General features: G+C 39.2%; 1 protein-coding gene across 3 annotated transcripts in view; it reads left to right on the forward strand.

The window, feature by feature from the left end:
* The window catches only part of ttc28 (tetratricopeptide repeat domain 28), a 322836-nt gene that overhangs the window by 128486 nt on the left and 167289 nt on the right, over positions 1-27061 (forward strand). The window lies entirely within an intron of this gene.

Raw genomic sequence — 27061 nt, forward strand, 5'->3', positions numbered from 1 at the left:
TTTTCCATGTTCTTCTGAGCAAAGCATAATAAATCCATGACATTCCTCTGCTTTTGTTTAAGAGAAGATTTAGATTAGTTCACGTTGTGCCTGTAATTGTATTCGGCATATTGTTGTGTTCCCTAGATTAAAGGGCCTTAAATGGGTCTTTTGTGAATCAGAAGACGATGACGTTTGGCGAGTGAGTCATTTCTACAGCTGCCGAACACCTCTTAGGGTTTATAAATAAGACCTCCGTGGAAGATAAAACCTGATACGCAGCTGGAGAGCGGCGTATGATCGCGTGCCGCAAACAAACTTCAGGTTCTGCGCAGGCGCTTGCGCTTCTGCTGTCGCCCTTCAGTTCATAGGCGACTTAAAGTCGTGATATAACAAAAGATCTTGATTATTTCGGTCTCAATAGAAGCACTCCGCGGCGGGAGTCGAATCACATTGAGCTCATTAGGGTCTCCACTTTTCTCCTCTATTGGAGGCATATTGTTAGAGGCTGCAGTTAATCAAAAGGCACCGCAGGCCTCACTCGACTACAAACACTCACAACATGAAGCGCAAGTTTGTCGTGACTGTTGGAAAGGCCAGAACTCATTTTGAGTGAGCTAATCGTGTGTAACTCTTCTATGAAGTCTTGCAATGCTATATCAGTGTGTTTGATAAGGGTGGAAACTTTTAGGCACTTTTGGTTCAGGGAGTTGTGTTCCTAAAACTGATTCTTTAGGTTTTTCTGCAACAGTTTAAGGGCGCAAAATGCCGATTGTCAGTGTGTATGTGAATGAATCCATAATCATTTGGTAATGAATCATAATGTAGGTTTGTTTTGGCGTGGACGAGGGTCTTAGGGCTCTGGACAGGCAGGATCGCACAGGTTTTGGCACGGTCACACTCACAGTTGGCCGACTGCTCACATTCTTTTCTGAGTTGGCACAACACATTTCCGACAGGGTTTTGCAGTGCCGCCATTAGCCGAGGACACTACCGTACAAAAGTTTGGGGTCAGTAAGATTGTTTTCTTTCTTTTTTTTTTTTGGAAAGAAATTGATACTTTTATTCAGCATTAAATTGATCAAAAGTGACGGTAAATACATCTATAATGTTACAAAAGATTCTATTTCAAATAAATGCTGTTCTTTTGAATTTTCTATTCATCAAAGAATCGCGGTTTCCACAAAAATATGAAGCAGCACAACTGTTTTTAACATTGATAATAAGCAGCAAATCATCATATTATACTGTTTTTTGAAGGATCATGTGACACTGAAGACTGGTGTAATGATGATGAAAATTCAGCTTTGATCACAGGAATGAATTACAGCTTAAAATATATTCACATAGAAAAGTTATTTTAAAGGTATTTTAACTATTTTTACTGTATATTAGATTAAGTAAATGCAGCCTTGGTCTTGGTGCATTGGTTTTCAAAGACAATCTGTCCGCTCCCAAACTGTTTTATTGTCCATTATTAGTCCAGTCACTTCTGTTCAACAAGCCACATGATTTGGTGAATAATTCATGTCTGTAGCACACACTGAAGTGTTGTTTTTAGCGTTTGTGTTTGTTGAAATCACAAACTGCTGGTATTTTGAAGTCTTTGCCATCTCTACACCATCTTTTAGTGCTACGTCTGTAGCTCCTGGTATAATGTTAAAGTAGATTCAGATTAATCCTGTCCTGAGTTTTTACATTTAAACCTACTTTTATCTTTCCTTATGATCTTGTTTTTAAATCTCCTCCTGCCTTTGTTTTACTACCAGTGTTTGTCCTACATGGATCTTTCCCGTATTAAGACCTTCTGGCCTATAGATGTTTATCAGCACACACATATATATATATAGCGCCGTAATTCAGCCTCCAGCTTTTAATACTCTCATAGTAATAGTCTTTTACTTAAAAACTAGGTCTGTTTCCCGTCTTGTGTAGTGCCTGAAGATGAATCCCATATTTCTCACAGTGTCTGAGAAACGCGCTCAGAGTTTGCGAAGACCTTTCGGCTCCTCAGCTTCGGATTGGATTACACTAATATGTTCAAAAGCACTTTATATTTTCCCAGCGCCACTGCTGATAACACTCGTAGAGGGGAAGACTTTGTTTACCGTGGATTACAAGGATTACGGCGCTCTCGCTCGCTCTCCCGGTATCACTACCTCAGCAGATTAAACATCCATCCATTACTCACTCAGAATGACTGGGATAGGCTGTGGTTATCTATTACAGGGCAGATGTACAGGACACTTATTCTCCGTGTCTGGCCTGTGGAGGACGGTGGACCCGACCCGCGAGCGCTAATTCTCTCTAACACACGCTTTTTAAATCATTTAGGCGAGAATAATTTGGAGATGATGAAAGTTGTTGAAAGACAAGAACCTGGGAGAAGTTTTCTGCTTTCTGGGGCATTGGTGATGAACGTGGAGCTGATCCTTGAAGCTCTCAGAACGGGTTTTATTTTTAGGCAGCTTTCGTTCCATCTAGTGCTGCGCTGTCAGAAACTAAGCATTTGTTTGAAATGGATATTTCCGTTTTTGGATGCAAGTCTGTATCGATACTGTATCTAAGTTAATAGTTATGATTTGGGGTTGTTTTGAATGTTTCAGCTTTGTTTTCAAACAACAAATGTTGTCAGAGGTCAGTCAATTGTATTTATAAAAGGTATTAGCCAATAGTTCAAATAGTTCAAAAGTTTGGGATTAGTACAAATTATTTTTCTTCAGCAAGAAGTGAAATGATTTCGATTTCAAATTCATCAGAGGATCCTTAATATATATATATATATATATGTCATGGCTTCCTCAAAAATATGAAGCAGCACAATAGTTTTCCCCAATAATTATCAGAAATGTTTTTTGAGCATCAAATCATCATATTAAAAGGATTTCAAAGTGTACATCAAAAACATATTGTTGGTATTTATCACTTTAATATTGATTTACATACAAAAATAAACTGTTTTGTTTAAGAATAGACTACAGAGGATTTATTTAATCCGCAAGATGTTAATAGCAAGCCCAGAATTCTGTAGTGAAGTTTTTGACTTTTAGTATGAATATGTTAGCCTTCCTGTTATCTATAAGCAATAAGTGTGCTCCAAAACAATGACAAAATTCACATTTATAAGATATTAACATTCAAAACTTACAGTCTCTCACTTCCACCAATATGGATAAATGATTTTGATGACATCACTCTGCACTTCAGCTTCTCATCAGATGTTCTGTCCAATCAAATGCTCTCTAGAATCTGAAGCTCCGCCCCTACACTACAAATAGACGCTGAAGCTGCGGCTGAAATCGCTCACTTGTTCTACAAGGTGACCGGCACATAGTGCACTATATAGGGGATAGGGAACAATTCAGACAGTGTAAATATTCTTGTCATTGGGGCGAATCGCCGCAGCTTCGGTCCAGAGACACAACAGCACAGAGCGAATCATGTGACTGAGTCAGTGCAGACCACAAAGATGACATCACCAAGATGACATCACCAAGATGACATCACAAAGCCCTCTTCATTTTCAAGTTCTTTCCTCCAACCACGTGCTGTATTTTGTTTTGTAACGCCAGCGTTTCGTGGTCTAATCAATCATTTTATTCGCATCAAATATAATTAGAAATGGGTCACATTTTAGAAGTAAAATAGTTGCTGTGTTTTTTACAAACCATTTACAAAATTACCCTGAAATTCTTTGCATAATGCTATTTTACTGCATTCTGCTATTTAATCAAAAAATGAAATCCACTGTCAGTGTTGTTAACAGCTTGTTGAATAGCTAGAGATCCCATTTTTTCCTCTCTCTTGGTTGAATAGCCGATACTCCAGTCCGATGGGATTTGGCGTCAGATTCACTGAAGTGGGCTTAACCTTTATCGGAGGCGATATTCCTGCGCTAAAACCTCGTTTAGCAGCTCTTAACCTCTGGGGAGCTGAGAAACCTTATCTCCATTTGATTCCTGCGTTATTTATTAGATCTCTGCGGGGAGGCTATCGTTCTCTCGCCATTATATCCATCACCGGAGTATCCCGCGGCATCCAAACACAGCGAAGTCTGGATGACAAACATGCTATCGTCTTCCACACCTGTTTGGTTGGTATGTGGCCACATTCACCCTGATTTCTGAATATGACTGAGGGTTTCCGGGGTGTGCGTAAGTAACCGGAGCGCTGTGAGGATCTTGATGAGGAAGGTGTTTTGAAGAGCCTCCCGCTACGAGAAAGGGAGACAGGTGGATGATTAACCGTCAGCAGCGAACGCACCTGCTGGCTTTATGATTTGCCAGCGTATTTACAGCTTTCCACGATGGGCTCAGCATCAGACGGCCAGACTTGCTGCGTGTCTCGCTTAGCTGCGTTTTGAGGAGCCGGCGGGGGGAGTTTTTAGGCAACCTTGAATACCCTCCCTCTGGTTCTCATCTTTCAGCTGCTGACACCAAGATGAACTTCCTATTCTGGTTATTCCCTCTGGTTTTTCACCTCCCAGATTGGCTCAGAACTCCTAACAGAACACAAGCGCTTTTAAGAGATTTAAAGACCCCCTGTAGTCAATCATTTTATCTGTTAAAACTCATCTTTGATCACCAAAATGACATATTTAAATGTTTTTTCCTTGATATAAAAAATCTTCATGCCTTAAAATATCTTGGATGTAACTCGACACCCTTGCCTCATTCAGTATACGTGTAGGGCTGCAGCTATCGATTCTTTTTGTAATCGATTAATCGAGTAATCGGATATTTTTTTTATGTGTGTGTTTTATTAACAGAATAGTTATATTAAACTTGTGTCTATTTCAGTTAAAGCTGTTATAAGTTATATACTATAAGTTATATAGTATGCAAGTTATAAAGCTATCTCATATGTGAATTTTCCTTTAACGCTGAAGAAGAGCTGTAACGTGACTTGTTCTTGAACTCGCAGTAAAAGCTGACGCACTTTTTGTTCCGTGCGTTTTAACTGAAAAATGAGTACTCCGAATCTTTATTAAAAACCAACAGGCTGGGGACTTTAATTTTTTGTTGTTGTCTGTATTTGGCAGACGTGAAATACAAACAAGGTCTCCCAAAGACTGCAATACAATATTTGTTCCTCCATCACGTCCCGGTGTGTACAGTGAATGCATGCTGAAATTATTGTTGCGTGGCTACATAAAAGTTTAAGCATATGTGATGCTTTGCTGCAATTGGTCTGACTGGCGTGTGTGTGTGAAGGGGTTCTTTTTTAGGCTATACTCTTGCAATTGAACGTGATAGTTAGGTTTACTACTTAAAAATGTCATCAAAGCTAAAAATCATATCTAGTCAAACCGCATCACGACGACATCGCTACAAATACAGTATGGGATTAAAATCAGCGAACATCAATAGGCTTAGACTACGTTACCTTGTTTCAGCGAGTTAAGTGTATTAAGTGAATTAAGTGTGTAATGATCCCACACTTTAGCAATTTCTGTCGTTTATTTACATATTTATTCTCCGCCATCGCGCCAACTATTTCTTCCTGAACAGGTCCGTGTGAATAAACGGTCCGTGTGAAACAATCAAATCCCTGCACCGCGCGTATAGTGCGCGTCATAGGAATTTAACGAGGCTTCGAGGCAGAGTTTTTGCCTCGAGGAATTTTTGTAATTGAGTAACTCGAGTAACTCGAGGAATCGTTTCAGCCCTATATACGTGGTTCTATGAATATGCAAATGAGCCCCGCCTCCACTCACTCACTCAGCTCAGAGATCCACTCGTTGACGATCACACGTTGATCTGATTGGTTACAAGGTAGTTTGTGACGTCAGAAACACCAGCGATTTCAAACCGTGTTTTTGACTTATGAATTTACACATGGTTTGTGTTTAAGCATATTAATAACACCACATGGACATGTAAACAACATTAAACATTATCTGTTACTGTTGCTAACTCTTTGTACAATGCCCCATAGGAAATAATTGGAGATTTCTGTGAACTGTGTAAAAGGTGGTGAAAATTGGAGTATCGTTTCTAAAACATTCAGGGAAAAAAGTTCCATCTCTATGGGAAGACATTTACTATCTACACCAGTTCTTGCCCCCTTTAGCAACATTAGTGTTTTATATTTCAAAATAGCAGTTTGACAACTTTTTAAAAAGAATTTTAAGGTGCAAGGAATGGAATGTACTAGAACACTTCAACTATCATAAAATCAACCAGTCGTAACCCATTTTACTCCCATAATGTGACCCATTTCTAAGTGAAAGGATATTTGATGGGAATAAATGTAGGGTGATCAAGATACACTGGCGTTACAAACTAGAATAGAGGACTTGGATGTCATCTGAAAAGGAAAGTTGTTTGACAGGTAGAGCAAATGAAAGATTATGAGAACATTATTTTCTTTCTTTCTGTGGAATAATGTACACTGATGAATTGTTCACAACAAGATATAAATATAGAATCTCCCATAGAAATGAACCAGAGATTTCCGTTAACGGTGTAAAATCTGTTCATAAAGTGGGAAATAATTTTATGTGACACATTTTTATCTCCTTTTTTCCTTTAAAGAAAGGGATAGTCTACTCAAAAATTCATGTTTCATTCACAGCATGATGTTCTCAAGTTTCATTTTTCTATTCTATTCTATATTTCCTTAAAAACTACCCAAAATATCATGGTAGTACCACAGTATTTTTTGAAAGTACCTTGGAATTCCATGCAAAAAAACATGGTATATGAATTTACATTATCAGTTTATTCCATCGATACTTTAAAAAAAAAGGATTTTTAAGTGCCCTGGCAGCAACATTTTACCATATTTTGTCTAATTTCGGTAAGAATTACTTTAAAACTATCCAGACACACTGGACTTCTACAAAGAAAAAGCTTGTGTGATGTTTTTAAGGCTAGACTTAGAGAAGGATCATTTATAACAGCCGTGATGTCTTGAGGTTTCTGAACTGTGTCTGATTGTGTTTCTAACAGATGCTACAGCATCTAATATGACTGATAAGGCTGTTGATTGAAATCAATGTAAGCTGCCCCCTGGAGTTCATTAGATAGATGAAGTGTGTGTGTGTGTGCGTGTGTGTGCGTGTGTGTGCGCGTGTGTGTGTGTGTGTGTGTGAGAGAGAGAGCGAGAGAGAGAGAGAGAGTGAGTGTATGTATTTGTGTGAGAGTGTCTGTAAGAGAGAGAGAGAGAGAGAGAGAGAGAGAGAGAGAGTGTGTGTGTGTGTGTGTGTGTGTGTGTGTGTGTGTGTGTGTGTGTGTGTGTGTGTGTGTGTGTGTGTGTGTGTGTGTGTGTGTGTGTGTGTGTGTGTGTGTGTGTGGTTTGTAGCTCATAACTGAACTTTCCTATTCATTATGTGTTGTGTGTTCTGTACAGTTTTTGTACATGCATTGAAAACCCTGATGATCTACTTCATCTGCCCAAATCTGCAGTAACCAAAGCACACTGTGTGCAAGAGTGTATCTCGAGGCCATGCACTCGACTTGACCTTCCATTTCCAGTGTGACGAACGAACCAGAGCTGTGATTTAACATCTCCATGACTCATTAAAGTCAGACTGGCAAAAGTGAAGTCATTTTACACCAAATTGGATTAAAATGCAAAATAACTTTACTTCTTAGATGATATCTGGACACCACTTGCTGTATTAAACATGAACATAGTGATGCTACTGTTTAAAACGTATATATACGGTGTGCGAGAATAGGCAACATTCAGTACATATGATGCAGTATAGGCATAAATAGTTTGCTAATATTCCATTCTGAGCTACATTTGGCATGGATGTGTCCTCCTGTAATGACTTCACTGATTGCTTTTGATTAGCATGTGTGTGTAGATAGTGACTGAGGCCAAGAACGCTGTTAGTCAGACCCTCGAGCATGAATAAGCATGCAGGACCATTCTGCAACACATTTCCCAGTGTGATGAAGTGGAAAAACTGCTCAAATGCATCAGGCTGGGAGGATCCGGCATTCAGACCCGCTGTAGCGCAAGCTCATCCGCACTACAAAGACAGACACACAAGCGTTTGATCGTCTCTGACCTACTATTCTCCCGTAGAACCGGCTCAGTGTGCTGCTTTATTTTCAGATGATTACGTTTCAGACAAAATCCAACCGTATAAAGGTGGGCGGACGACCAAAATGTGTTTCTGGATGAGTAATTTTATATCACAAACATAGTATTGCCAGTTATATATATTTTGTTTTATTTGAATTAACCTTTTTGAGTTTACTTCACTTTAAGCCCTTTCACACACACACAAACATATAAATTGATTTGCATCAAAGCTGTAAAATATTGAGGTGTATATTTTTTATTACAAATATTATCCAGCTTTCTTGCATTTTGTTGTGACTATAGTCTTCTGTTAGCAGTTATACGGTCTGACAGATACCCAAACACACCCCAATGCCATGAAGTTTGCAGCGGCTGGACAATCCTCTGTTTGGTGGGATGTTGTAAATGTGAGTCAAACACACATGAGGCCTCTGTCACAACATAGCAAGTGCTGTAGAAATTACATTTGCCAACTATTTTTTTGTTAGGGATGCACCGATACCAGGCTGCGTGTGTACTGTGTGTGTATCCAGACATAAACACAGACAACAGAGTATAATGGGGATAAAAATGAAGACTGTCTATGAAGTAAATGTATGTAATTAGTGGGATATTAAACTAAATATAGTAACGCCCATATAGCTGTGGTTGCGAGCTGATAAGAGAACAACACGCGCAAGCTTGTCAATCACATCCCTTTTTCACAGACATCAGTGGAAAGTTTGTATTTCAGTCAGATGTCAATGGCAAAGAAAGTAAAATGAGGCTTGTGTTATTAACGTTGAATGATGAGAGAGAGAGAGAGAGAGAGAGAGAGAGAGAGAGAGAGCGCACTTCTGTTGAATGCTCTTGATTGCTGATTGTTCAGCACACGTGTCATTTGGATTCAAACTAATTCGTATATGATAGTTAAACATGAAATGATAACGAGTGGTTCCCTACATTATTACAGGACGTTTGCAGATCAAGAAGTTTCATGAACGCAAACATCTGAAGCGCGCGCCCCGAAAACCTCTTCTCAGTGTTTGCTGTCTCAGACGGCGCACGAATACTGGATTGAAATCTCTTTCACATTTGCGCTTGAACGGACGAATTCACACAAAATGATGTTAAAACGTCTGTCTTGGCGAGTATCCTAGTAAACATAGTCGGTATGTTCTCCCTTGCGTTTCAAGCATCTCGCAGCCGCGTGTTCATCACCTGCCAACCGGAGCGAGCGGGAAGCAGAGAGTCTCCTGAAGGCGTTTGCTCTGGGCCGGATGACATTGAAGCTGCGCTGCTCCGTCCATCACTGGCGAGCGGGAAGTGTCAGTGCTTTGAGGGGAAGTAATGAGCGAGCAGATCTCTGTTTCGTGGATATCCTGACCCTGATGAGTAAAGGATGGGTGGAGTCATAGTAACATGGCAAGACTGAATCACGCCAGCTCCAGTGCGCATTAGTGACGGCCCAATTCCGGCAAATTAACGGCTGCCGCATCTGGCCCGATTGATTCCGGCCAGTGAGTAAACACAGGCATCCGGCACGAGTGCGGCAGACTGAAGCGGGCGACGGGTAAGTCTCCGGCAGGCGAGAATATAACCGGAACTGGCCCGAATGTATTTTGCTATCTGGGGGTAGCTCTGAGAGATATAGAGGAGCAAGAAAATGTAAAGCCTTAAAGGTTGACAGGCAGGGTTTGAAATTAACTTTTTCACTCACCGGCCAATTTGGCTTTTAAATTAAAAGTTACCGGCCATTCTGAACTTTTACTAGCCCACCAAATACACCAAATACATTAACTACGCCACATATATATATATATATATATATATATATATATATATATGTAACCATAGCATGTAGTTATGTAACAATATATATTATAAAATGGATGAATTTCATACGTTCATTTCTTATTCAAACAAAATCCAATTTCCTTCAAAAAATGTCATGCTCATGCTTTTCACCAAAAATGTGTTTTAGGTGGACAGATCAATACGGTACAAAGAACATCAAAAAAATATAGGATGTTGGAAAATAACAATGTCTTCTCTGTTAACCAAATGCTTTTTAATCTTTGCTATTGCTTTAATGCAAATGAAAAAGCGTGCCATTATTTGTTGCGTAGTGACGTGTGTGTGTGTTCAAGTAAGCCAGATATGAGCAGATTCTGCGCAATACGCTGTATTTAATATATCATGATAACTCATTATTTGATTATTTGCGCTAAATCTGTGCAGTTTTGGGTTACATGAACTCGATCTACACCATCTATGTTTGGACAAAAATGTGATTTTCTCAGCTTTTTGTTCAAAATGTTGCTTTTTCATGAAACTTACCAACATTCAAGTGTTGATAAAAAAGAATACATGAAGCTAGAAAACAACATTTTTGTTCTAAAGCAGTAGCTCTGTTCTTTCTTTTGATATATTGAATGTTTTCATATTATTCATGCAAACTAAATATTCTGGAGGCCATGAAAGTTTTGTGAATATGATCAAAAATGCTGTCGCTGACTGGCAACTATTTTTAGTAAATGCTGGTGGAGAGAGAGTTACCGTCTTAGGACATTTTGCTTCTCAAATAAATGTATCTTGATTTAAGGATATTTAGATATTTGTACTGGGAAACAAGACAAAAACACTTGAATAGGAAAAACATTTTTTTCCTATTCAAAACGAACACCCAGAGACGTGTCGCTTGACTCTCAGCTGAAGCCAGCTCTGCTTCAGTGGTGAACAGATGAAATAATGGAGGGCCGCTGGGCAGCGCTCGCAGAGACTTCACAACACCCGCTAATGTAATTGGTTTCAATTCCCAGCACCCATCATACCCATAATGCCCCTCTGCACCTGCCACTTCCTGCGGCGTGTGGACCAGCACATGAGAATACAGTCATTTAGATTTTCAACACATTTGTCACAAAAGTGTGAATCGCTCTATTTCTGTATGTCACACGCCGGACAGCGGGAAATAGCCATGTGATGTCAAGCTTGAGAAATGAACAATTCAGGGTGCTTTTGGTTCTCGAGAGATATTACAACATCACATGCTTGTTCTGCAATCAGAGAGTTTGTCTGTATTTGTCCCAGGAAAAAAAAAAAGTTTATTGTCTTTGTTTATAAAGTTGCGTAAACTTTGCTGGATTTGGTCATTTGAGCGTTTCAGTGTTGAGATCCAAACTAGCACCTTCCCAGAGGCTCGTAATAGATTTGCTTTGATTTCTTTACAGAATCGTGTTAAACGACAGAATATTTATCACATAAACAGTTCATTGAATCATTTGACTATTGCTCTTTCAGAGCTCAGTTTTGTTTCAGCTTTGTCTCAGATCTTTATGCTTTAATTCCTGAGGAGAATTAAATTAGTATAGGCCTATATAAATCTGAGCACAGTTTGAGACATTTCTTCTGAGTCATGTGAGATTACGCTTTTCTTTTTTCTATAGATGAATCTGAGATTCATGAGTACAGCCTCATTTTGCCGTCCATTCATTCTTAAGGAGTGACGGTTGGGATATTCTTGTTCTCTTCATTCTGAGCACAGTTTGATACGTTGTTAAAATCATGTGAGATTCCTGGGGTCTTTTATAAAATATAAATCTGAGAAATCTTAAGATAACATCTCAGTTTGCTCGCCATTCAATCACGGCTCTGTTTAGGTCAAACAATTGAGAAATTATTGAAACATCAGAGTTTTGATAGCAGACTTTGGTATTTTGACAAAATCTGAGCACGATTGGAGATCTCAAATGTATAATATTTATTATTATATTACATTTGTGATATTTTTTGAACAAATTTTTTTTGAGTCAAATGATTTTCAGTTTGCAGTGAACTATCTCTTTAAGCAAAGGTCTCTTTCGTTTATGCTGGGTTCAGGAAACACAATATTTTCTCTGGTACGATAGTAGCTTCTAAATTTTCAATTCTTGTTTTTCAATTCACCGCGCACCATCAATCGTTCATATTTTGTTTTCCCATGTTTGAAAGCTGTGTTCAGAAGAACTTCTTTGCTCCTATTGGTCAACGCCACAGATGTGACAAAACCTATAGTGGAGGACTGAAACAAAATAAACCTGCTAGTCTACGGCTGCGTCTAAAATCGCATAGTCTCTTGAGTTGGTACTTATTTTTAATAAGTAATTACTTCACGGACATTAAAAAAGTATGTCCTATATAGTCTGAAAGTGTGTACTATGAGTGTAATCTGGACGCACTACATCTGCCATGTTGCCATTATCATGTGACCTACCAGCGTCAGTTGCGTCGTTCATTGTCATTCACAAATCCTTTCCCGTGGCATCATGGGATTGTAAAGTGTCCATCAGATGCACACTTCAGAATCTCACTGGAAGTAGTAGATCATCCAGGTACTTTTTGCCTACTTTTGTACTGTGAGTACTTTGAATTCAGGCATATTTCTTTTGTCTCATACTGTATTTTGCCCACTATATAGTAGGGAAGTATGTGATTTCGGATACAGCCGATCTGTCGTTCTGAAGCGTATGTGCTATTGCTTGTCGTCCACTATGACACACTATACTTGATTGATTCTCTTGTCCCAATGCTACTGAAGGATCATGTGACACTGAAGACTGGAGTAATGATGCTGAAAAATCAGCTTTGATCACAGGAATAAATTACACTATACAATATATTAGAATAGAATTTTTTTAATTTAAATTGTTATAATAATATTTAACAATATTACTGCACTTTTGGTGAGCAAAAACGTCTCAATCTCAATAGTAATTAGGAGAAATCACTTTCTTTTAAAATACTTGAACACTCAGTATACTGAGAGTAGACGTGTCCTCATCACCAGTAAAGAGGGGGAAGAGGGTGTGTGTGTGTGTGTGTGTGTGTGTGTGTGTGTGTGTGTGTGTGTGTGTGTGTGTGTGTGTGTGTGTGTGTGTGTGTGTGTGTGTGTGTGTGTGTGTGTGTGTGTGTGTGTGTGTGTGTGTGAGAGAGAGCTTTAATTGGAGAGCTGGAGAGCCGGCCAGCAGAAATGACACTGGAAGCCCCCTGCAGTCCACATACACCAGCACGTTACACACACACACACACACACACACACACACACACACACACACACACACACACACACACACACACACACACACACACAGATGCTTAGCAATGCGTATAAATCCTGTCTCAGAGGAGCTGTGAAAAATGACGGGATGGGAAAAAGTGTGTAGGAGAGGAGAGGGAGGTGAAGAGAGCCAGAGAAATGTTTGCTGCCACAAATACATATGGGCATCCGAGAGACAGCGTCCTTGTAGGAAAGACTGCAATAGGATTTCTCACTCTATCCCGGAATGTTCCATACTTGAGGAACACACACACACACAAACATACACACAAACATACACACACACACACACACACACACACACACACACACACACACACACACACACACACACACACACACACACACACACACACACACACACACACACACACACAAACACAATCATGTTTACTTAGCTATCTAAATGCAGACATTCCATAGATGTAATGGATTTTATACTGTACAAACTGTATATTCTCTCCCCCTACACAGACCCGACCCCTAAAACTACCCATCACACAAAACTTTCTGCATTATACATTTTCAAAAAACCTATAATTACTTTATTTTTATACCAGATTTACAACTGAGGACGTTCCTAGACGTTCCGATCCTTTTTATCCATCAAAAAACCTTGATGTATCACGCTTTCCACAAAAACATTAAAATACTGTTTTGAACCTTGATTATTAAATGTAAACTTTGATATCGGAATATGTTCTTTATATCTGTCCAGTGTTGGATCTCTCATGCCCTCCAGCAGTAGTGAGGTTATATATGTCAGGTTTAACATCACAGAATAATAGCGCGAGACTGCTGCGCTTAGCATTTCCCAGCATGCCTCTTTCTGCCGGCTTCATTTTCACACAGCGATGGCCTTGAACAACTGAACTCTGAACTAGATTTTCCGTGCCTGAGATGCCCTTTAACGGGGAGCGTTCCTGATAAATTGGGGCGTGCGGTGACCAATGGAGCCTGACAGGTTTCGTTTAGCCTCTCTCTCTCTCTCTCTCTCTCTTTATGACATGTTCACTGGCTCGTCTGCACCATATGCTTCTCCGGCGGTTCGGGAGCACGAATGCGCCGTGTGTCTTGGTTTGTTTGAGTTTGCCAACAGACTGTTTTGTTTGTTGAGACCAGGTGTTTCTGATCAAGCCAAATTAGTTGGTGGCAAACGGCAGTGCCAGACACTGAAGCACATTCATTCAGGAGGAACATTTGCTTTACCAGTTTGGAGATGTGTTGTTTTTTTATCTATCTATCTATCTATCTATCTATCTATCTATCTATCTATCTATCTATCTATCTATCTATCTATCTATCTATCCATCCATCCATCCATCCATCCATCCATCCATCCATCCATCCATCCATCCATCCATCCATCCATCCATCCATCCATCCATCCATCCATCCATCCATCCATCCATACATACATACATACATACATACATGCATACATCCATGCATACATACATACATCCATCCATACATACATACATACATACATACATACATACATACATCCATACATACATCCATACATACATACATCCATACATCCATCCATACATACATACATACATACATACATACATACATACATACATACATCCATACATACATACATACATACATGCATACATCCATCCATACATCCATACATCCATACATACATACATACATACATGCATACATACATCTATCCATACATACATACATACATCCATCCATACATACATACATCCATACATCCATGCATACATACATACATACATACATACATACATACATGCATACATCCATCCATACATACATACATACATACATACATACATACATACATACATACATACATACATACATACATGCATACATACATACATGCATACATACATGCATACATACATGCATACATCCATCCATCCATCCATCCATCCATCCATCCATCCATCCATCCATCCATACATACATACATACATCCATCCATACATACATACATACATACATACATCGTTCAAATTGAAATGGCATTCTTTATTCAATTCTTGGCATTCTTAATTCAAGACAACAGACTTCTGGTGGTAGCAAATGAAATTATTATTTTTTTCTGTTGTTTTCTTTCTCACTCAAAACGACTAAACCAATCATTAACAGCTCCGTTAGGCAGTCGTTTAGTGGAATCTGAAACTGAACTGGAATCGATCAATTCCTCACGAAACCCATCCCTAAACGAATCAGCCTCTGGCTAACAGTTTTCATATGACGTTCATGGAGTAGATGTGAGTGTTTTGTTGTGGTTTGGCTTGACATGATCTGGGCTCCTTATTGAGAGTCTCTCTGATGTGAAATCAGTTGTTTCCATCATCTCCGTGACCAGCCTTTCTTCCGCCGGCTCTCAGAAAACAAGCATCTCTGTGTCTGTCCGACTCTTCAACTCTCAGGTGAACGATCAGAGAGTGTGTGTGTATTGCGGGAACACTTGTCTGCCCAGAGAACACTTCCCATCCGCCAGACGAATCCCAGCACGTCTTCACATCATTTCAAGCGAGACTGTTTTCCTGAACAGATGCCCTGTTCAAGATGCACCAACCAATCGTGTAGTTGATGTTGCTCATTGCTTATTGATACGCTCGATTCATTCCTGTAAATAGGTGCACGTCTCCAGCGCGCTCCTGTTCGGGAAATTAGTGGCAGAATGATCTCATTTGAAGGCCCGGGCACCTCTCATTACCCTGATCCTGTGTCCCGAGGGTTTCGAGCAGGGGCGGATTGGCCTCTTCTGCAAACCTGATTAGAATAGTGTTTCAGTTAATCAAGGATGAGCAGGGGTTTTTCCTCCTCCTCTTTTAAAAATGGCTTTTGTGTAATGTAATTACGGCATGTCGTTTTTCCAGCTATGAAATTTAATTTTGATCGTCCCGTTGGGGAATGGGTTAAAAGTGGCGTCGTCTGTAGCGTAGTAATGACTGTCGAATCGGAGAGGTGGACCAAGATGGCCATCAAACACACCCAGCTTTTTTTATCCGTTTGTTTTCGCTAACTCAAGTATCTTTATGGTGCACTGTTGTTATGATTGAAACTAGGCAATAAATTGATAACAATGATTGAAAAAATATATCAATAGTATACATTTGAATAATTTTTGATATTTAGCTCACATCTCTTGAGGATCAGGAACATGCCACTTATAAGTCTGCATGTTCTTAGGTTTAACTTGAAATTATACCAAATATATTACTCTAGGGCGGGGCTTGAGTTTGACTGGGGAATTGATTGGATGGCTGTGGTTTGCTATTGGTGGATCTCATGTGAGTGACAGGTTGCCCCGCCCTCGTCATCAGAGAAGAGAAGAGATGCTGCAAGAGGGAGGGGAAGTTATTCTGATTCAAGATTACAAGGCACATTAATCGGTCCCACTTTATAGTAAGTGGCTTTAAGTATTATGCACTTACATCGAAAAATAAGTACAATGTACTTATTGTGTTCAGGTTGTATTGTAAAACACTTTTGCTGCTATTAAGGAGTGATACGGGTTAGGTTAGGGTCAGGTGTGTGTGGTATGGGTATCTTTAAGGTTGGGTTAAGGTGTAAGGGTGGGTCAACTGTGTAATTACAAATGTAATTACATAAATTAATTACACCTGTAATTACATGCAGGTATTTTCAAAATATAAGTACAATCTTAAAACATGTATGTACACAAGTCCATTGTATCAAATTATTAATTTCAATGTAAGTACATAATACTTAAAGCCACTTATTATAAAGGATGACCCATTAATTTCTTTTTTTAAATAATGATGTGCACGGATAAATAATTAAATAAAAAACAAGAATTGTCCATTTTGATTTCATGGTGACTTGAAATCAACAAACGTGGAATACAGTACATTTTCTCCGCCATTATTGGTATGAAATTAATATTGTGATAAATATCGATATGGAAAAACGTATTGTGATAATATATTTGGCCATCATTCAAACCCGTAATGTCTGTTCGAGCACCACAGCTGAATGTGATCCGCTAGGCCGCTGCTCCGACATCTTTCCTTGTTTTTAATTCAATTTCTCAACTATTTTACAACACGTCCACGGCTGAACTATGTTGACATTTAAAACGGTTTGGAAAGATTACGTGAACGGCTAGTAAATGTCAGACTAATACTGTGATTTCCCTTAAGAATCCCAGCACCTGCATTTCTGCCCAATTTCCAAAATCCTGAACTCTCCGAACGGACATACGAGAGGATATTTCTGTGGATTTGTCATAATATCCCGGCAGAGATGGTGTCTAGATCTTACGCTCCTAAACTGTATGTTTGAACTTGTGTGATCACGTTCATTTATTTTGTGTCAGATTTCATGAGTTAAATATCATGAGCGTCTGTAAATGAAAAGGTCACCGTCTCTCCCCAGAAAACACTGAGGTCCGAAGGAAATGAAGATGAAAGAAGTGCAGTGCAATTCTAACACGTTTATATTGCTTTGAACTGATTGATATCTCCATGCACGTCCCTAGAGATGACCCTGAAGGGTGGAGAGTGTTGCTTTCTTATCTCAACTCTGACTCCAAATTGATGTATGCTTTCATCTTATATTAGACGCCTGGTCCAGAGATTTTCACAAATGACAAAGTCACTTAAATCAAATGGCAGCCTCGCTGAAATCTCTCGCTGATGAGACGTATAAAGAGGCACGTCGCAGGATTTTTCTTGCTCTTTTGAAATAAGAGTTTGATCAACTATGTAGATGAACTGTAATGTTCATAATGCACAACTCCACAGCACAGCCATGTAGTGCACACTGTGTACTTGGACGTCTAGTGTACAAATGTTCAGTGTTTAGTATTAAATGGAAAATTAGGTACTGATACTACATTTGTTTATCGTTGCATTGCTCAGAATGAACACGCTACTCACACTTCTGCATAGCAAAGGCTGCATTTATTTGATCAGAAATACAGTAAAAATAGTGAAATATTATTACATTTTAAACTAACCGTTTTCTATTGGAATCTGTGTTAAAATGTAATTTATTTCTGTGATCAAAGCTGAATTTTCAGCATTATTACTCAACTCATTACACATGATCCTTCAGAAATCAGTAGAATATGATGATTTGCTGCTCAAGAAACATTTCTGATTATTATCAATGTTTAAAACAGTTGTGCTGCTTAATATTTTTTATATTTTCATATTTCAGGATTCTTTGAGTTTATTTAAAATTAGACAAGTCTTAACTGTCACTTTCGATCAATTAATTGCATCCTTGCTGAGCAAACATATACTTTTTTATTTTTCAAAAACAAACCTAATCTATTGAATGGAAGTATGTTGTGTTGTGTTCTTGGTGCTGATTCGATCATGTCATTCATAGTGCATCATGAAAGTCTTAAACAAAATTTAAGCACATAGTCTTGTACCTTTGACATTTGAATTGCATTTTTTCCTTTGATATGGGGTATTTAATGTTGTGTATCGTCTCTGGATGGTTTAGTTCAAGGCTCAGAACTCTTTGTTGAAATCCCTGTGGAGAAAATGAATGGGAAGCAAAGTTGCAGAACCAAGGCTGTTCGTTGCTGCGTTCCATGGATACCAGAAACATGAGCTCATTAACATATGATCACTCTTATTTACATATCAGCATCTTTTTAGTTATCGGACACTTTATACACAAAGGTTATCCAATCATAACAGATGTTATTTACATATAGAAATCATAAACAGCTTGTTTAAGTCAATTGCTGCGTCCCAAATCGCATACTATCTGTCCTAAAAGTAGCTTTAGTGTGTCCCAAATCGTAATGTTGAAATGAGTATTCCAAGTATAACTGGATCCGAAGTGCAGATTCATGCACAGTTGCACACTGAAACGGCTAATATCGCCCTGGTCCACGATTTGATTAGAACTACAAACATGTATAAATAGTGTTACAAAACTACAAACATGGCGGGGTTTTAAGCTGACGAAAAAATATTCAATGTTATCCACTTTATATTTCATCTCCAACAGCATTATATACTTTTATAAAGATACGTTTGGTCATTAACTTTTAAATACGTCATTTTTCAAACGCACGAGGAGAGTCTCCGCATGAAAGTGCTATTTCTGTCCAATACGGAGGAAAATAAATTAAATTGAATGTGGACGAGTTTAACTGTGACAAGATGATTGACAGGGCAGTTTAAACGGCGACAGGATGGATGTGACTAAAGTGTAACTGTTAAAGACACAATTATGTACACTCAAAAGTATGTACTTTTTCACAAAAACAGTATTTACTGTACTTTTAGGGCATAGTATAAGTAGGTGAACCGTGAGGCAGGGAATAAGAAGGTGGAAAATTATGATGATAAACCCAATCGTGCTAGAAATATTGGTAACATTTTACAATAAGGTTCATTAGTTAACATTAGTTAATGTATTAACTAACATGAACTAACAATTAGCAATACATTTGTTACAGTATTTATTAATCTTTATTAATATTAGTTAATAAAAATACAGCTGTTCGTTGTTTGTTCATGTTAGTGCACAGTGCATTAACTAATGTTAACAAATACAATGTTTGATTTTAATAATGTAATAGTAAATGTTGAAATTAATATTAACTAAGATTAATAAATGCTTTAGAAGTATTGTTCATTCTTAGTAACCAAGGTAGTTAACTAATGTTAACTTATTGTAAAGTGTTACCGAAATCTTTATAAGTGGACTTCAAAATGCCGGAATAGATTGTGACCTCATTAATACACAGCCGGTACCTTTGTCCTGTTTTAGACGGACTGATTTCAGGCTGCAGTTGTCTCGATTACCCAGCATGCTTTGCGCTAAGTCTGCTCAGATAGCACTGTAGGTGTCCCAGTTTTTCCCTCCATGAATGTAGAGCAGAGCCTGACTTTTGCAGAACATGATTTAATGGAGAACGAGCTCACATATACACTGTAGTTTGGGTGTTTTTCAAACACTCTCATACTCTCTTAAGACCAGAGTTCAGCGCAATTATTTACGTAACTGCAGAGGAAGTTCACTATTATAGCTATCTTACATGCTGCAAATTTAACTTAATCGAAATGCCAGCTGTGTTATGAAACATTTTCCTTGAGGTTTACTTTTCTTAACAGTCTGTCTTGTTTCACCAGACACCAATCTAGAAGGGTCTTGTCATTTCAATTTGATTAAACTTCAGTCTGTGATAGGGAGCAGAGTCTGGTTAGAGCCCGGAGATATGTTTCAGCTTGCTAATTTCATGGAAATCACTTTGTAGATTTTTCTGCTATGATAGCATCTGCAGACGAGTAATATAAGTCCCATGCTGTCTCGCGATTGCTCTGTTTATTTTATTTCTAATGTTCTAATGTTTCTACCCTTCTCGTTAAGTCAAGCATTACTAGGACTGTTGCTCAGACTTCATGTTAGAACAAACGTCTAATAGTAAGTATTAAGCTTCGGTCCTATTTGTGTTACAGGTCTTTCTTTACTTGGGTTTTAAGCACCCACCTACCAACAACCTAGAAAACCCTAGCAACCAGCCAGAACATCCTAGCAATCGCATAGCAACATACTCAAAAACCACTTAGAACACCCTAGTGACCAACTATCAGCTATATAGAGTACCCTAGTAACCACATAGCACTGACATGCTCTAAATACCCTAGCAACTGCATAGCAATGCATTAAAAATAACTCTGAATGCCCTGGAAACAGCCCTTTACCAACCACATAGACACACTGAAAAGTCTCAACATAGTGACCTAGGAATACATTGGAAACCACCTAGAACATCACAACCATGTAGCACTAAGAACACCCTAGCAACTGCATAGCAACAAGCTAAAGCACTCGGAACACCCTAGCAACTGCATACACCTTGGAATGCCTTAGCAACGCCCTGGAAACACCTTAGCAATGCCTTAGAAGTAGCAAACATATGCATTCAGAACGGCCTAGCAATGCATTACAACAACTCAGAATGCCTTAGAAACACTATGGAAACAACCCAATACCCTTTACCAACCACATACAAAACACATTGAAAAAACAACAATATCCTAACGACCACCTAGACACCACCTAGAACATCATAGTCAGTAACTGTATGCACTCTGAACACCCTAACGACCATTTAGCAACACCCTAGAAACCATCTAGAACATCATAGTAGTAACTGAATGCACCCAGAACACCCAAGTGACCACCTAGCAACAACCTAGAATATCATAGTAACAACCGTTTACCATAAACGTACTCAGATCACCATAGCAACATGCTAAATTACTCTGAAAACCCTAACATCTGCAAAGCAATGCCTTTAAACAGCTCGGAATGCCTTATGGCACCCTGGAAACAATATAGGGCTCTTTAGCAACCACTTATGGACATAGTGAAGTCACAGCACCATAGAAACCACCTAGTACATCATAGTACCAGCCGTATGAACTCAGAAGACTGCATTAAAAATGCATTAAAAATAACTCTGCATGCCTTAGCAACACTATGGAAACAGAACAAGGCCCTTTACCAACCACAAAGAAACACACTGAAAAGTCACAACATCCTAGCGACTACCTAGCAACACCCTAGGAACCACCTAGAACATCCTAGTAGTAACTGTATGCACTCTGAACACCCGAGTGACAACCTAGCAATGCCCTATCATAGTAGCTACCATAAGCAATCAGATCACAATAGCAATGACCTAAAAAAAATCTCTGAGCACCCTAGCAACCGAATAGCAGTGCCCTAAAAAACGCTTAGAACACCATAGCAACAGCAGCATTGTGGTAGCACCATTTGTAGAGGCGAACAGTACTCACATTTTCTTTAAAAAATGTAAAAATGTTTTTTTTTTTATGATAGCATCTGCAGGCGAGTAATATAAGCCCCATCCTCTCCCTCTATTGTCTTTTATTCTGTTTTCTGTTTCTGCCTCTCTCCCATTGTCTCCTCCCGCTCTAGGGATATATCTGTAGAGAGAGGGCTTCCCTTTCATGTTGTCCGAGCTCAGATCTTTAAAAGGCCAGTGTCCCCGGACAGGGACCGGTTAAGTGTGAGCTCAGCGGGTTCCCGTGGCCCCTAAAGCACAGGTGCAAGAGTGCCGAGCCCCGGCCAGCCCTGAACTTCAAACGCCGCTGGACTTTGTTGAATCCCAAAACAGTTCTGGCCTTTCCAACTGCGTGTGTTTTCACTGATTTCCCACACGGGCTCTGCTCTTTCTCAGCTCTGAAATGTAGGAAGGACGTATGGTTATAGGAATGATGACAGCATTGGTGTGAATTACCACAGAAAATTATTTTGACTCGTCCAAAAACTTGCATTTACAGCAGGGGATGGACCGATATCGGCCGATAAAAGCAGTTATTTTTCAATATCAATGTGACCTGTGCTGATTATATCCTGTCAATCAAACGTTGGTGAAAAACTTTCAGACTGCATCTCATACTGTGTGTGAAGAAAATCTCTTGTTGAATTTAGGGCTGTCTATGTGACAATAACGCATTAACAATAAAAAATTTAAAAAACGTAATTTTTTTGTATATTTGTTACTTTATTGGGGTATATCTGTACATTTTTATTTGGGGTCAATAATTGTGCCTTTTATATTGGGTATGTCTTGGCTCCCTGCCTGTCTTCTGATCTCCCACTTCTTTTTTCTTTCTTTTTTTCCTATAAATGTTCTAATGCACAACCTTGTTCTGAAATGTTTGGACTTTTGTAATATGTAGAGAAACCCTTTAAATAGCTAAAATAGGGGAAAAAAATGCTACATTAAAGCAAGCCCTATTTGACCCTATGAGTCACCCGTAGTTTAAGCCAGGGTTGCCATGTCCAGGGTTTTCCTTGCACCAAACATTATTTAAGGCGTCTCCCATTCAATAATCGCAAAAAGCTTTGTGCTTTGTAACTTCTGATAAGAAACAAAGTCTCAGCTTTCAAATTCTGTCCATTTGATCACGAAAGTCAAACAATAAATGATGCTCTTAAATGTGACATGACAGATCGCTGTATGTAGCTGAATGTAATAGTTTGGGTTCTGTTGTTAATGTTAACCTCTAATATTACAGTAATGCACCAAATGAGAGGGTTCCCTGTATAGTTTACTGAATTAATTTGGAGAGATTCTTTTTCCTCAAACTATCTCTTATCAGCATATCATTCTGAGTAATCGGCTATCAATATCGGCAGTAAAATGTAGTATCGGTGCATCTCTAATTTACTGTAATGCCCTTTAATGCCTCACAAAATGAGGCTAAGGTATGTTTTTCCGAGCTGTTTTTAGCTTAGCTAAATCAACAGTTTATGTTTATGACAGATCTCTGAACGGCATGTGTGTCATCAAAGAGGCCCAGTTTGTTTTTTCTTTTTCTATAAGCCGATGAAATGAAATTATTCTCTGTGCTAATCGATTATGCTATTCTATGATAATTATGCAATCAGCCGCACTTGAATGTTCTGAACCTAAAATATTCTTGCGAGTTAAAGCCACATGACCGTAAGACCTCACATGAAGAGTTCAGGTTGTCTGACTCTAAAGAACATCAGTCAACATTACCGTGTGTGTGTCAACAGTCCTTTCAGTGCGGTGTTTAAGCTAGCGTCTGTGGCTACAGTGAATAGCACCCGTCGAGGACTGATCGTGTGACTTGATACGTCCGTCAATACGGCAGGTAAACATATCAGTTCTGTTGCCATAGCAGTCAGACTTCACGTCTCCCTCTGGGATCCAGTCCACGGTGGAAATTCAAACCGAGCCATTAAATACGGGCCGCATTAAAGGACTGCCGACATGCAGGGAATGCTGGGAAAGAGGTGGGCATATAATTAAGGGTCTGTGGACATTTTCGGAGACAGAGGAGCGATATTTACTCGTTCTGTTTGTGGGTAAGGGTGGAGTCGGGCTTGCGGCTCGAGGCTAACGGGAGCCAGGCTGCGGGTGCGAGAGGAAAGCTGTGGGGACTTACAGAAGAAAGACAATCCTCTGGAGAAACACCAGTTGTTAGATGAAGCATGGGAAGGCCTGCAGCGCCACACTCAGAAAAACAAGTCTGATAAGACACTACATATACTGGATTATTACCATATTCATATAATGTAGTATTTACATGATTGTACTTACATTTTCTTACTTTTCTTGCGTAGTACATTATAAAAATTTTAAATATTCTAAACTCCAGATACATTTAACTGAGAAGCAAAATGACTTTAGGTTGGTTTTTTTGAAAGAAAAATAATAATAATAATAATAATAATAAGTGAGTGAGTTTTTGCTTAAAACAGCGGGGTACGAAAATAATCGTTTTCCCTTTAAATTAAGGTTATTTAAAAAAATATTTCTTCTTGTTTTAAGCATTACAAATATTATCAAAATTAAGTGAGTTCATGCTTAAAACAAGAAAAAAATCTGTCATTAGGTTAAGAAAATAATATTATTTTGCCTTTATTTGACATATTGACAGAAATATTTTCCTTTTTTTAAGTAGGCCTAAACTCAGTTTTTTTTTTAGTAAACTCAATCGATTCATTTTTCAGAAAACACGCCTTAATATCTCGTCATTTTGCTTCTCATGTGAATGTATCTTGGTTTAAGAAACTTTAGATATTTATACTAGAAAACAAGACAAAAATATTTGTTCATGACCAAAAAATTATTCACCGATTTGAATTTTCGCTTATTTCTGTGCCTGGAACTATCAGTGCATTATATTTTGAAGGGAAATGGTTAGTTAAAGATTGTTGTGTTGATGTTTACTGATGTTTTTGCACTGATACATTTGGGTGATGTTTTATATTAGTGGGTTGTAGTGTTGCTAGCTACCTTTGTAAAATGTTAGCTTGACAGTACTTAATAGTTGGTAGCTTGAGTTTCAAAGAATACCATAGTATTACCATCAAAATAATAAGTAAAAACACCATGGTAATACCACAGCACCTTCCTTTCCTTCACGCAGTGCTAGCATGCTAGTTTGATTGCGGCTAAGTAATTTGTTAAGGGATTTGACTGCTGCCCTCCTTCTGGAATTGAATGTTTAATTACAGTGAAATATACAAGATTGGTCGTGACTTGTTGGTATTGAACATTTATAGCAGTGGAAGCGACCTCCTTGATGGGGTTTCAAGAGCGTGTCATTCTCTAGTATCATTACGTCTGTGGGGATCCGGGAGTCTGTGCCCTGCATATTGATGCCAGGCCAAATGTGCTTCATTACCTGCTAGAATAATAAAACTGTGCATGGGAAGCGTCAGAGGCTCTGCGTCGGGATGCGTATAGGGCGCAATGGTAGATGCCCACTTTTTTAGCTGCAGTGTTTTTTCCCATTCATTTGCTCCATAGGCATTTTAGAAAATCCTTTAAACTCAGAGTTCAAAACCTTGAACCGAGATGAATCACAAAACTCTGATTTAAAGCAAGTTTCAACTAATTAATCACAGCGCATCGACAAATTTGATATTAAAAGTTTTCTGAAATGTTGTGTTAGAATATGCAAATTAGTGATTTTCTAATTAAATATTCACTCATTTGCATAAATATCCAGAACGGAAATCTGAACATTGGTTTGATTCTTTTTAGCGACATTTTAGAGTTGAAGGTTTTTACTGAAGGAATTTTAGATTCATTTTTATCACTCAAAATACTTTCAACATCCAATGTTTTCAGGACTAAAATGCTCTATAAATGAGGCGAATATGAATAAAGCCCTCAGTTAAACCCTTCAGGATATAGATCTGTAAAGTTTGATGTATGCAAGTGCTGCTGAAATGGAGGAAAAAAAAAACTCACAACCTTGAAAGATATGTATTGCAATTGAAATGTACAGATGAAAATAGATAAAGTGTAAATGGGTATTTTATGTTTTCTATCCACTACTCTCAAAGAAGACATGTTAAGAAAGCAAAATAACCTCAACATTTATCAGTACATATAAAAAATGGTTTTCCCTCTAGATGTAGGAGCTGACAGAAGACAACGATAATATGAGTAGTGTAGTATTTCAATTATTTTACAGAAGCATATCATCACATATCAACTTCATAGAAAGATGTATACGTTTATATCTTTTTCTATTTGAGTAAATGAATGATATTTTTTGGAGCATACAAACAGCTTGTGGTGCATCATGGGAATCGGCTCGGCGCTCGTCACATGCCTCTCGAAACATTGCCGGTGCGCTGACTGCTTCTGCAGATGTGCTGAAAACAATGAAGCTCGTAGAACTGCCGTTCTCATGTTTCTGCAGGTACCGCTGCTCAAACTCTCCTTCCAAAGGCCAGAAAGAGGGAACATTAGACTGGAGCGCTGATGAGAAAAGCAGAATGAAGAAAGGGAGAGCAGAATGAGAAGTCTGACTATTTTTAGGTCACTGATCGTACCTGTGCCAAGCCTCTGGAGAAGCGAGTCCTGCTGATCCTCTCAGGGTGTTCTCAGGCCCCGTTAACCGACGGTCAGTGGTGAATGAGGGCCCTCAGAACCCGCTAACCCACGGTCGGTGCTGGTGAACGAGGGCCCCCAGGCCCCGCTAACCGACGGTCGGTGGTGAATGAGGGCCCTCAGAACCCGCTAACCCATGGTTGGTGCGGGTGAATGAGGGCCCTCAGGCCCCGCTAACCCACGGTCGGTGGTGAATGAGGGCCCTCAGAACCCGCTAACCCACGGTTGGTGCGGGTGAATGAGGGCCCTCAGGCCCCGCTAACCCTCGGCCGGTGGTGAATGAGGGCCCTCAGGCCCCGCTAACCCACGGTTGGTGCTGGTTAAAAGAGTGCCCTCAGGCCCCGCTAACCCACGGTTGGTGCTGGATAAAAGAGTGCCCTCAGGCCCCGCTAACCCACGGTTGGTGCTGGTGAATGAAGGCCCTCAGGCCCCGCTAACCCACGGTTGGTGCTGGTTAAAAGAGTGCCCTCAGGCCCCGCTAACCCACGGTTGGTGCTGGTTAAAAGAGGGCCCTCAGGCCCCGCTAAACCAGGGTTGGTGCTGGTTAAAAGAGT

This window comes from Siphateles boraxobius, unplaced genomic scaffold, assembly GCF_051911475.1.
Source record: "Siphateles boraxobius isolate OS27281-9 unplaced genomic scaffold, OSU_SipBor_1 25, whole genome shotgun sequence".
Taxonomy (NCBI): domain Eukaryota; kingdom Metazoa; phylum Chordata; class Actinopteri; order Cypriniformes; family Leuciscidae; genus Siphateles; species Siphateles boraxobius.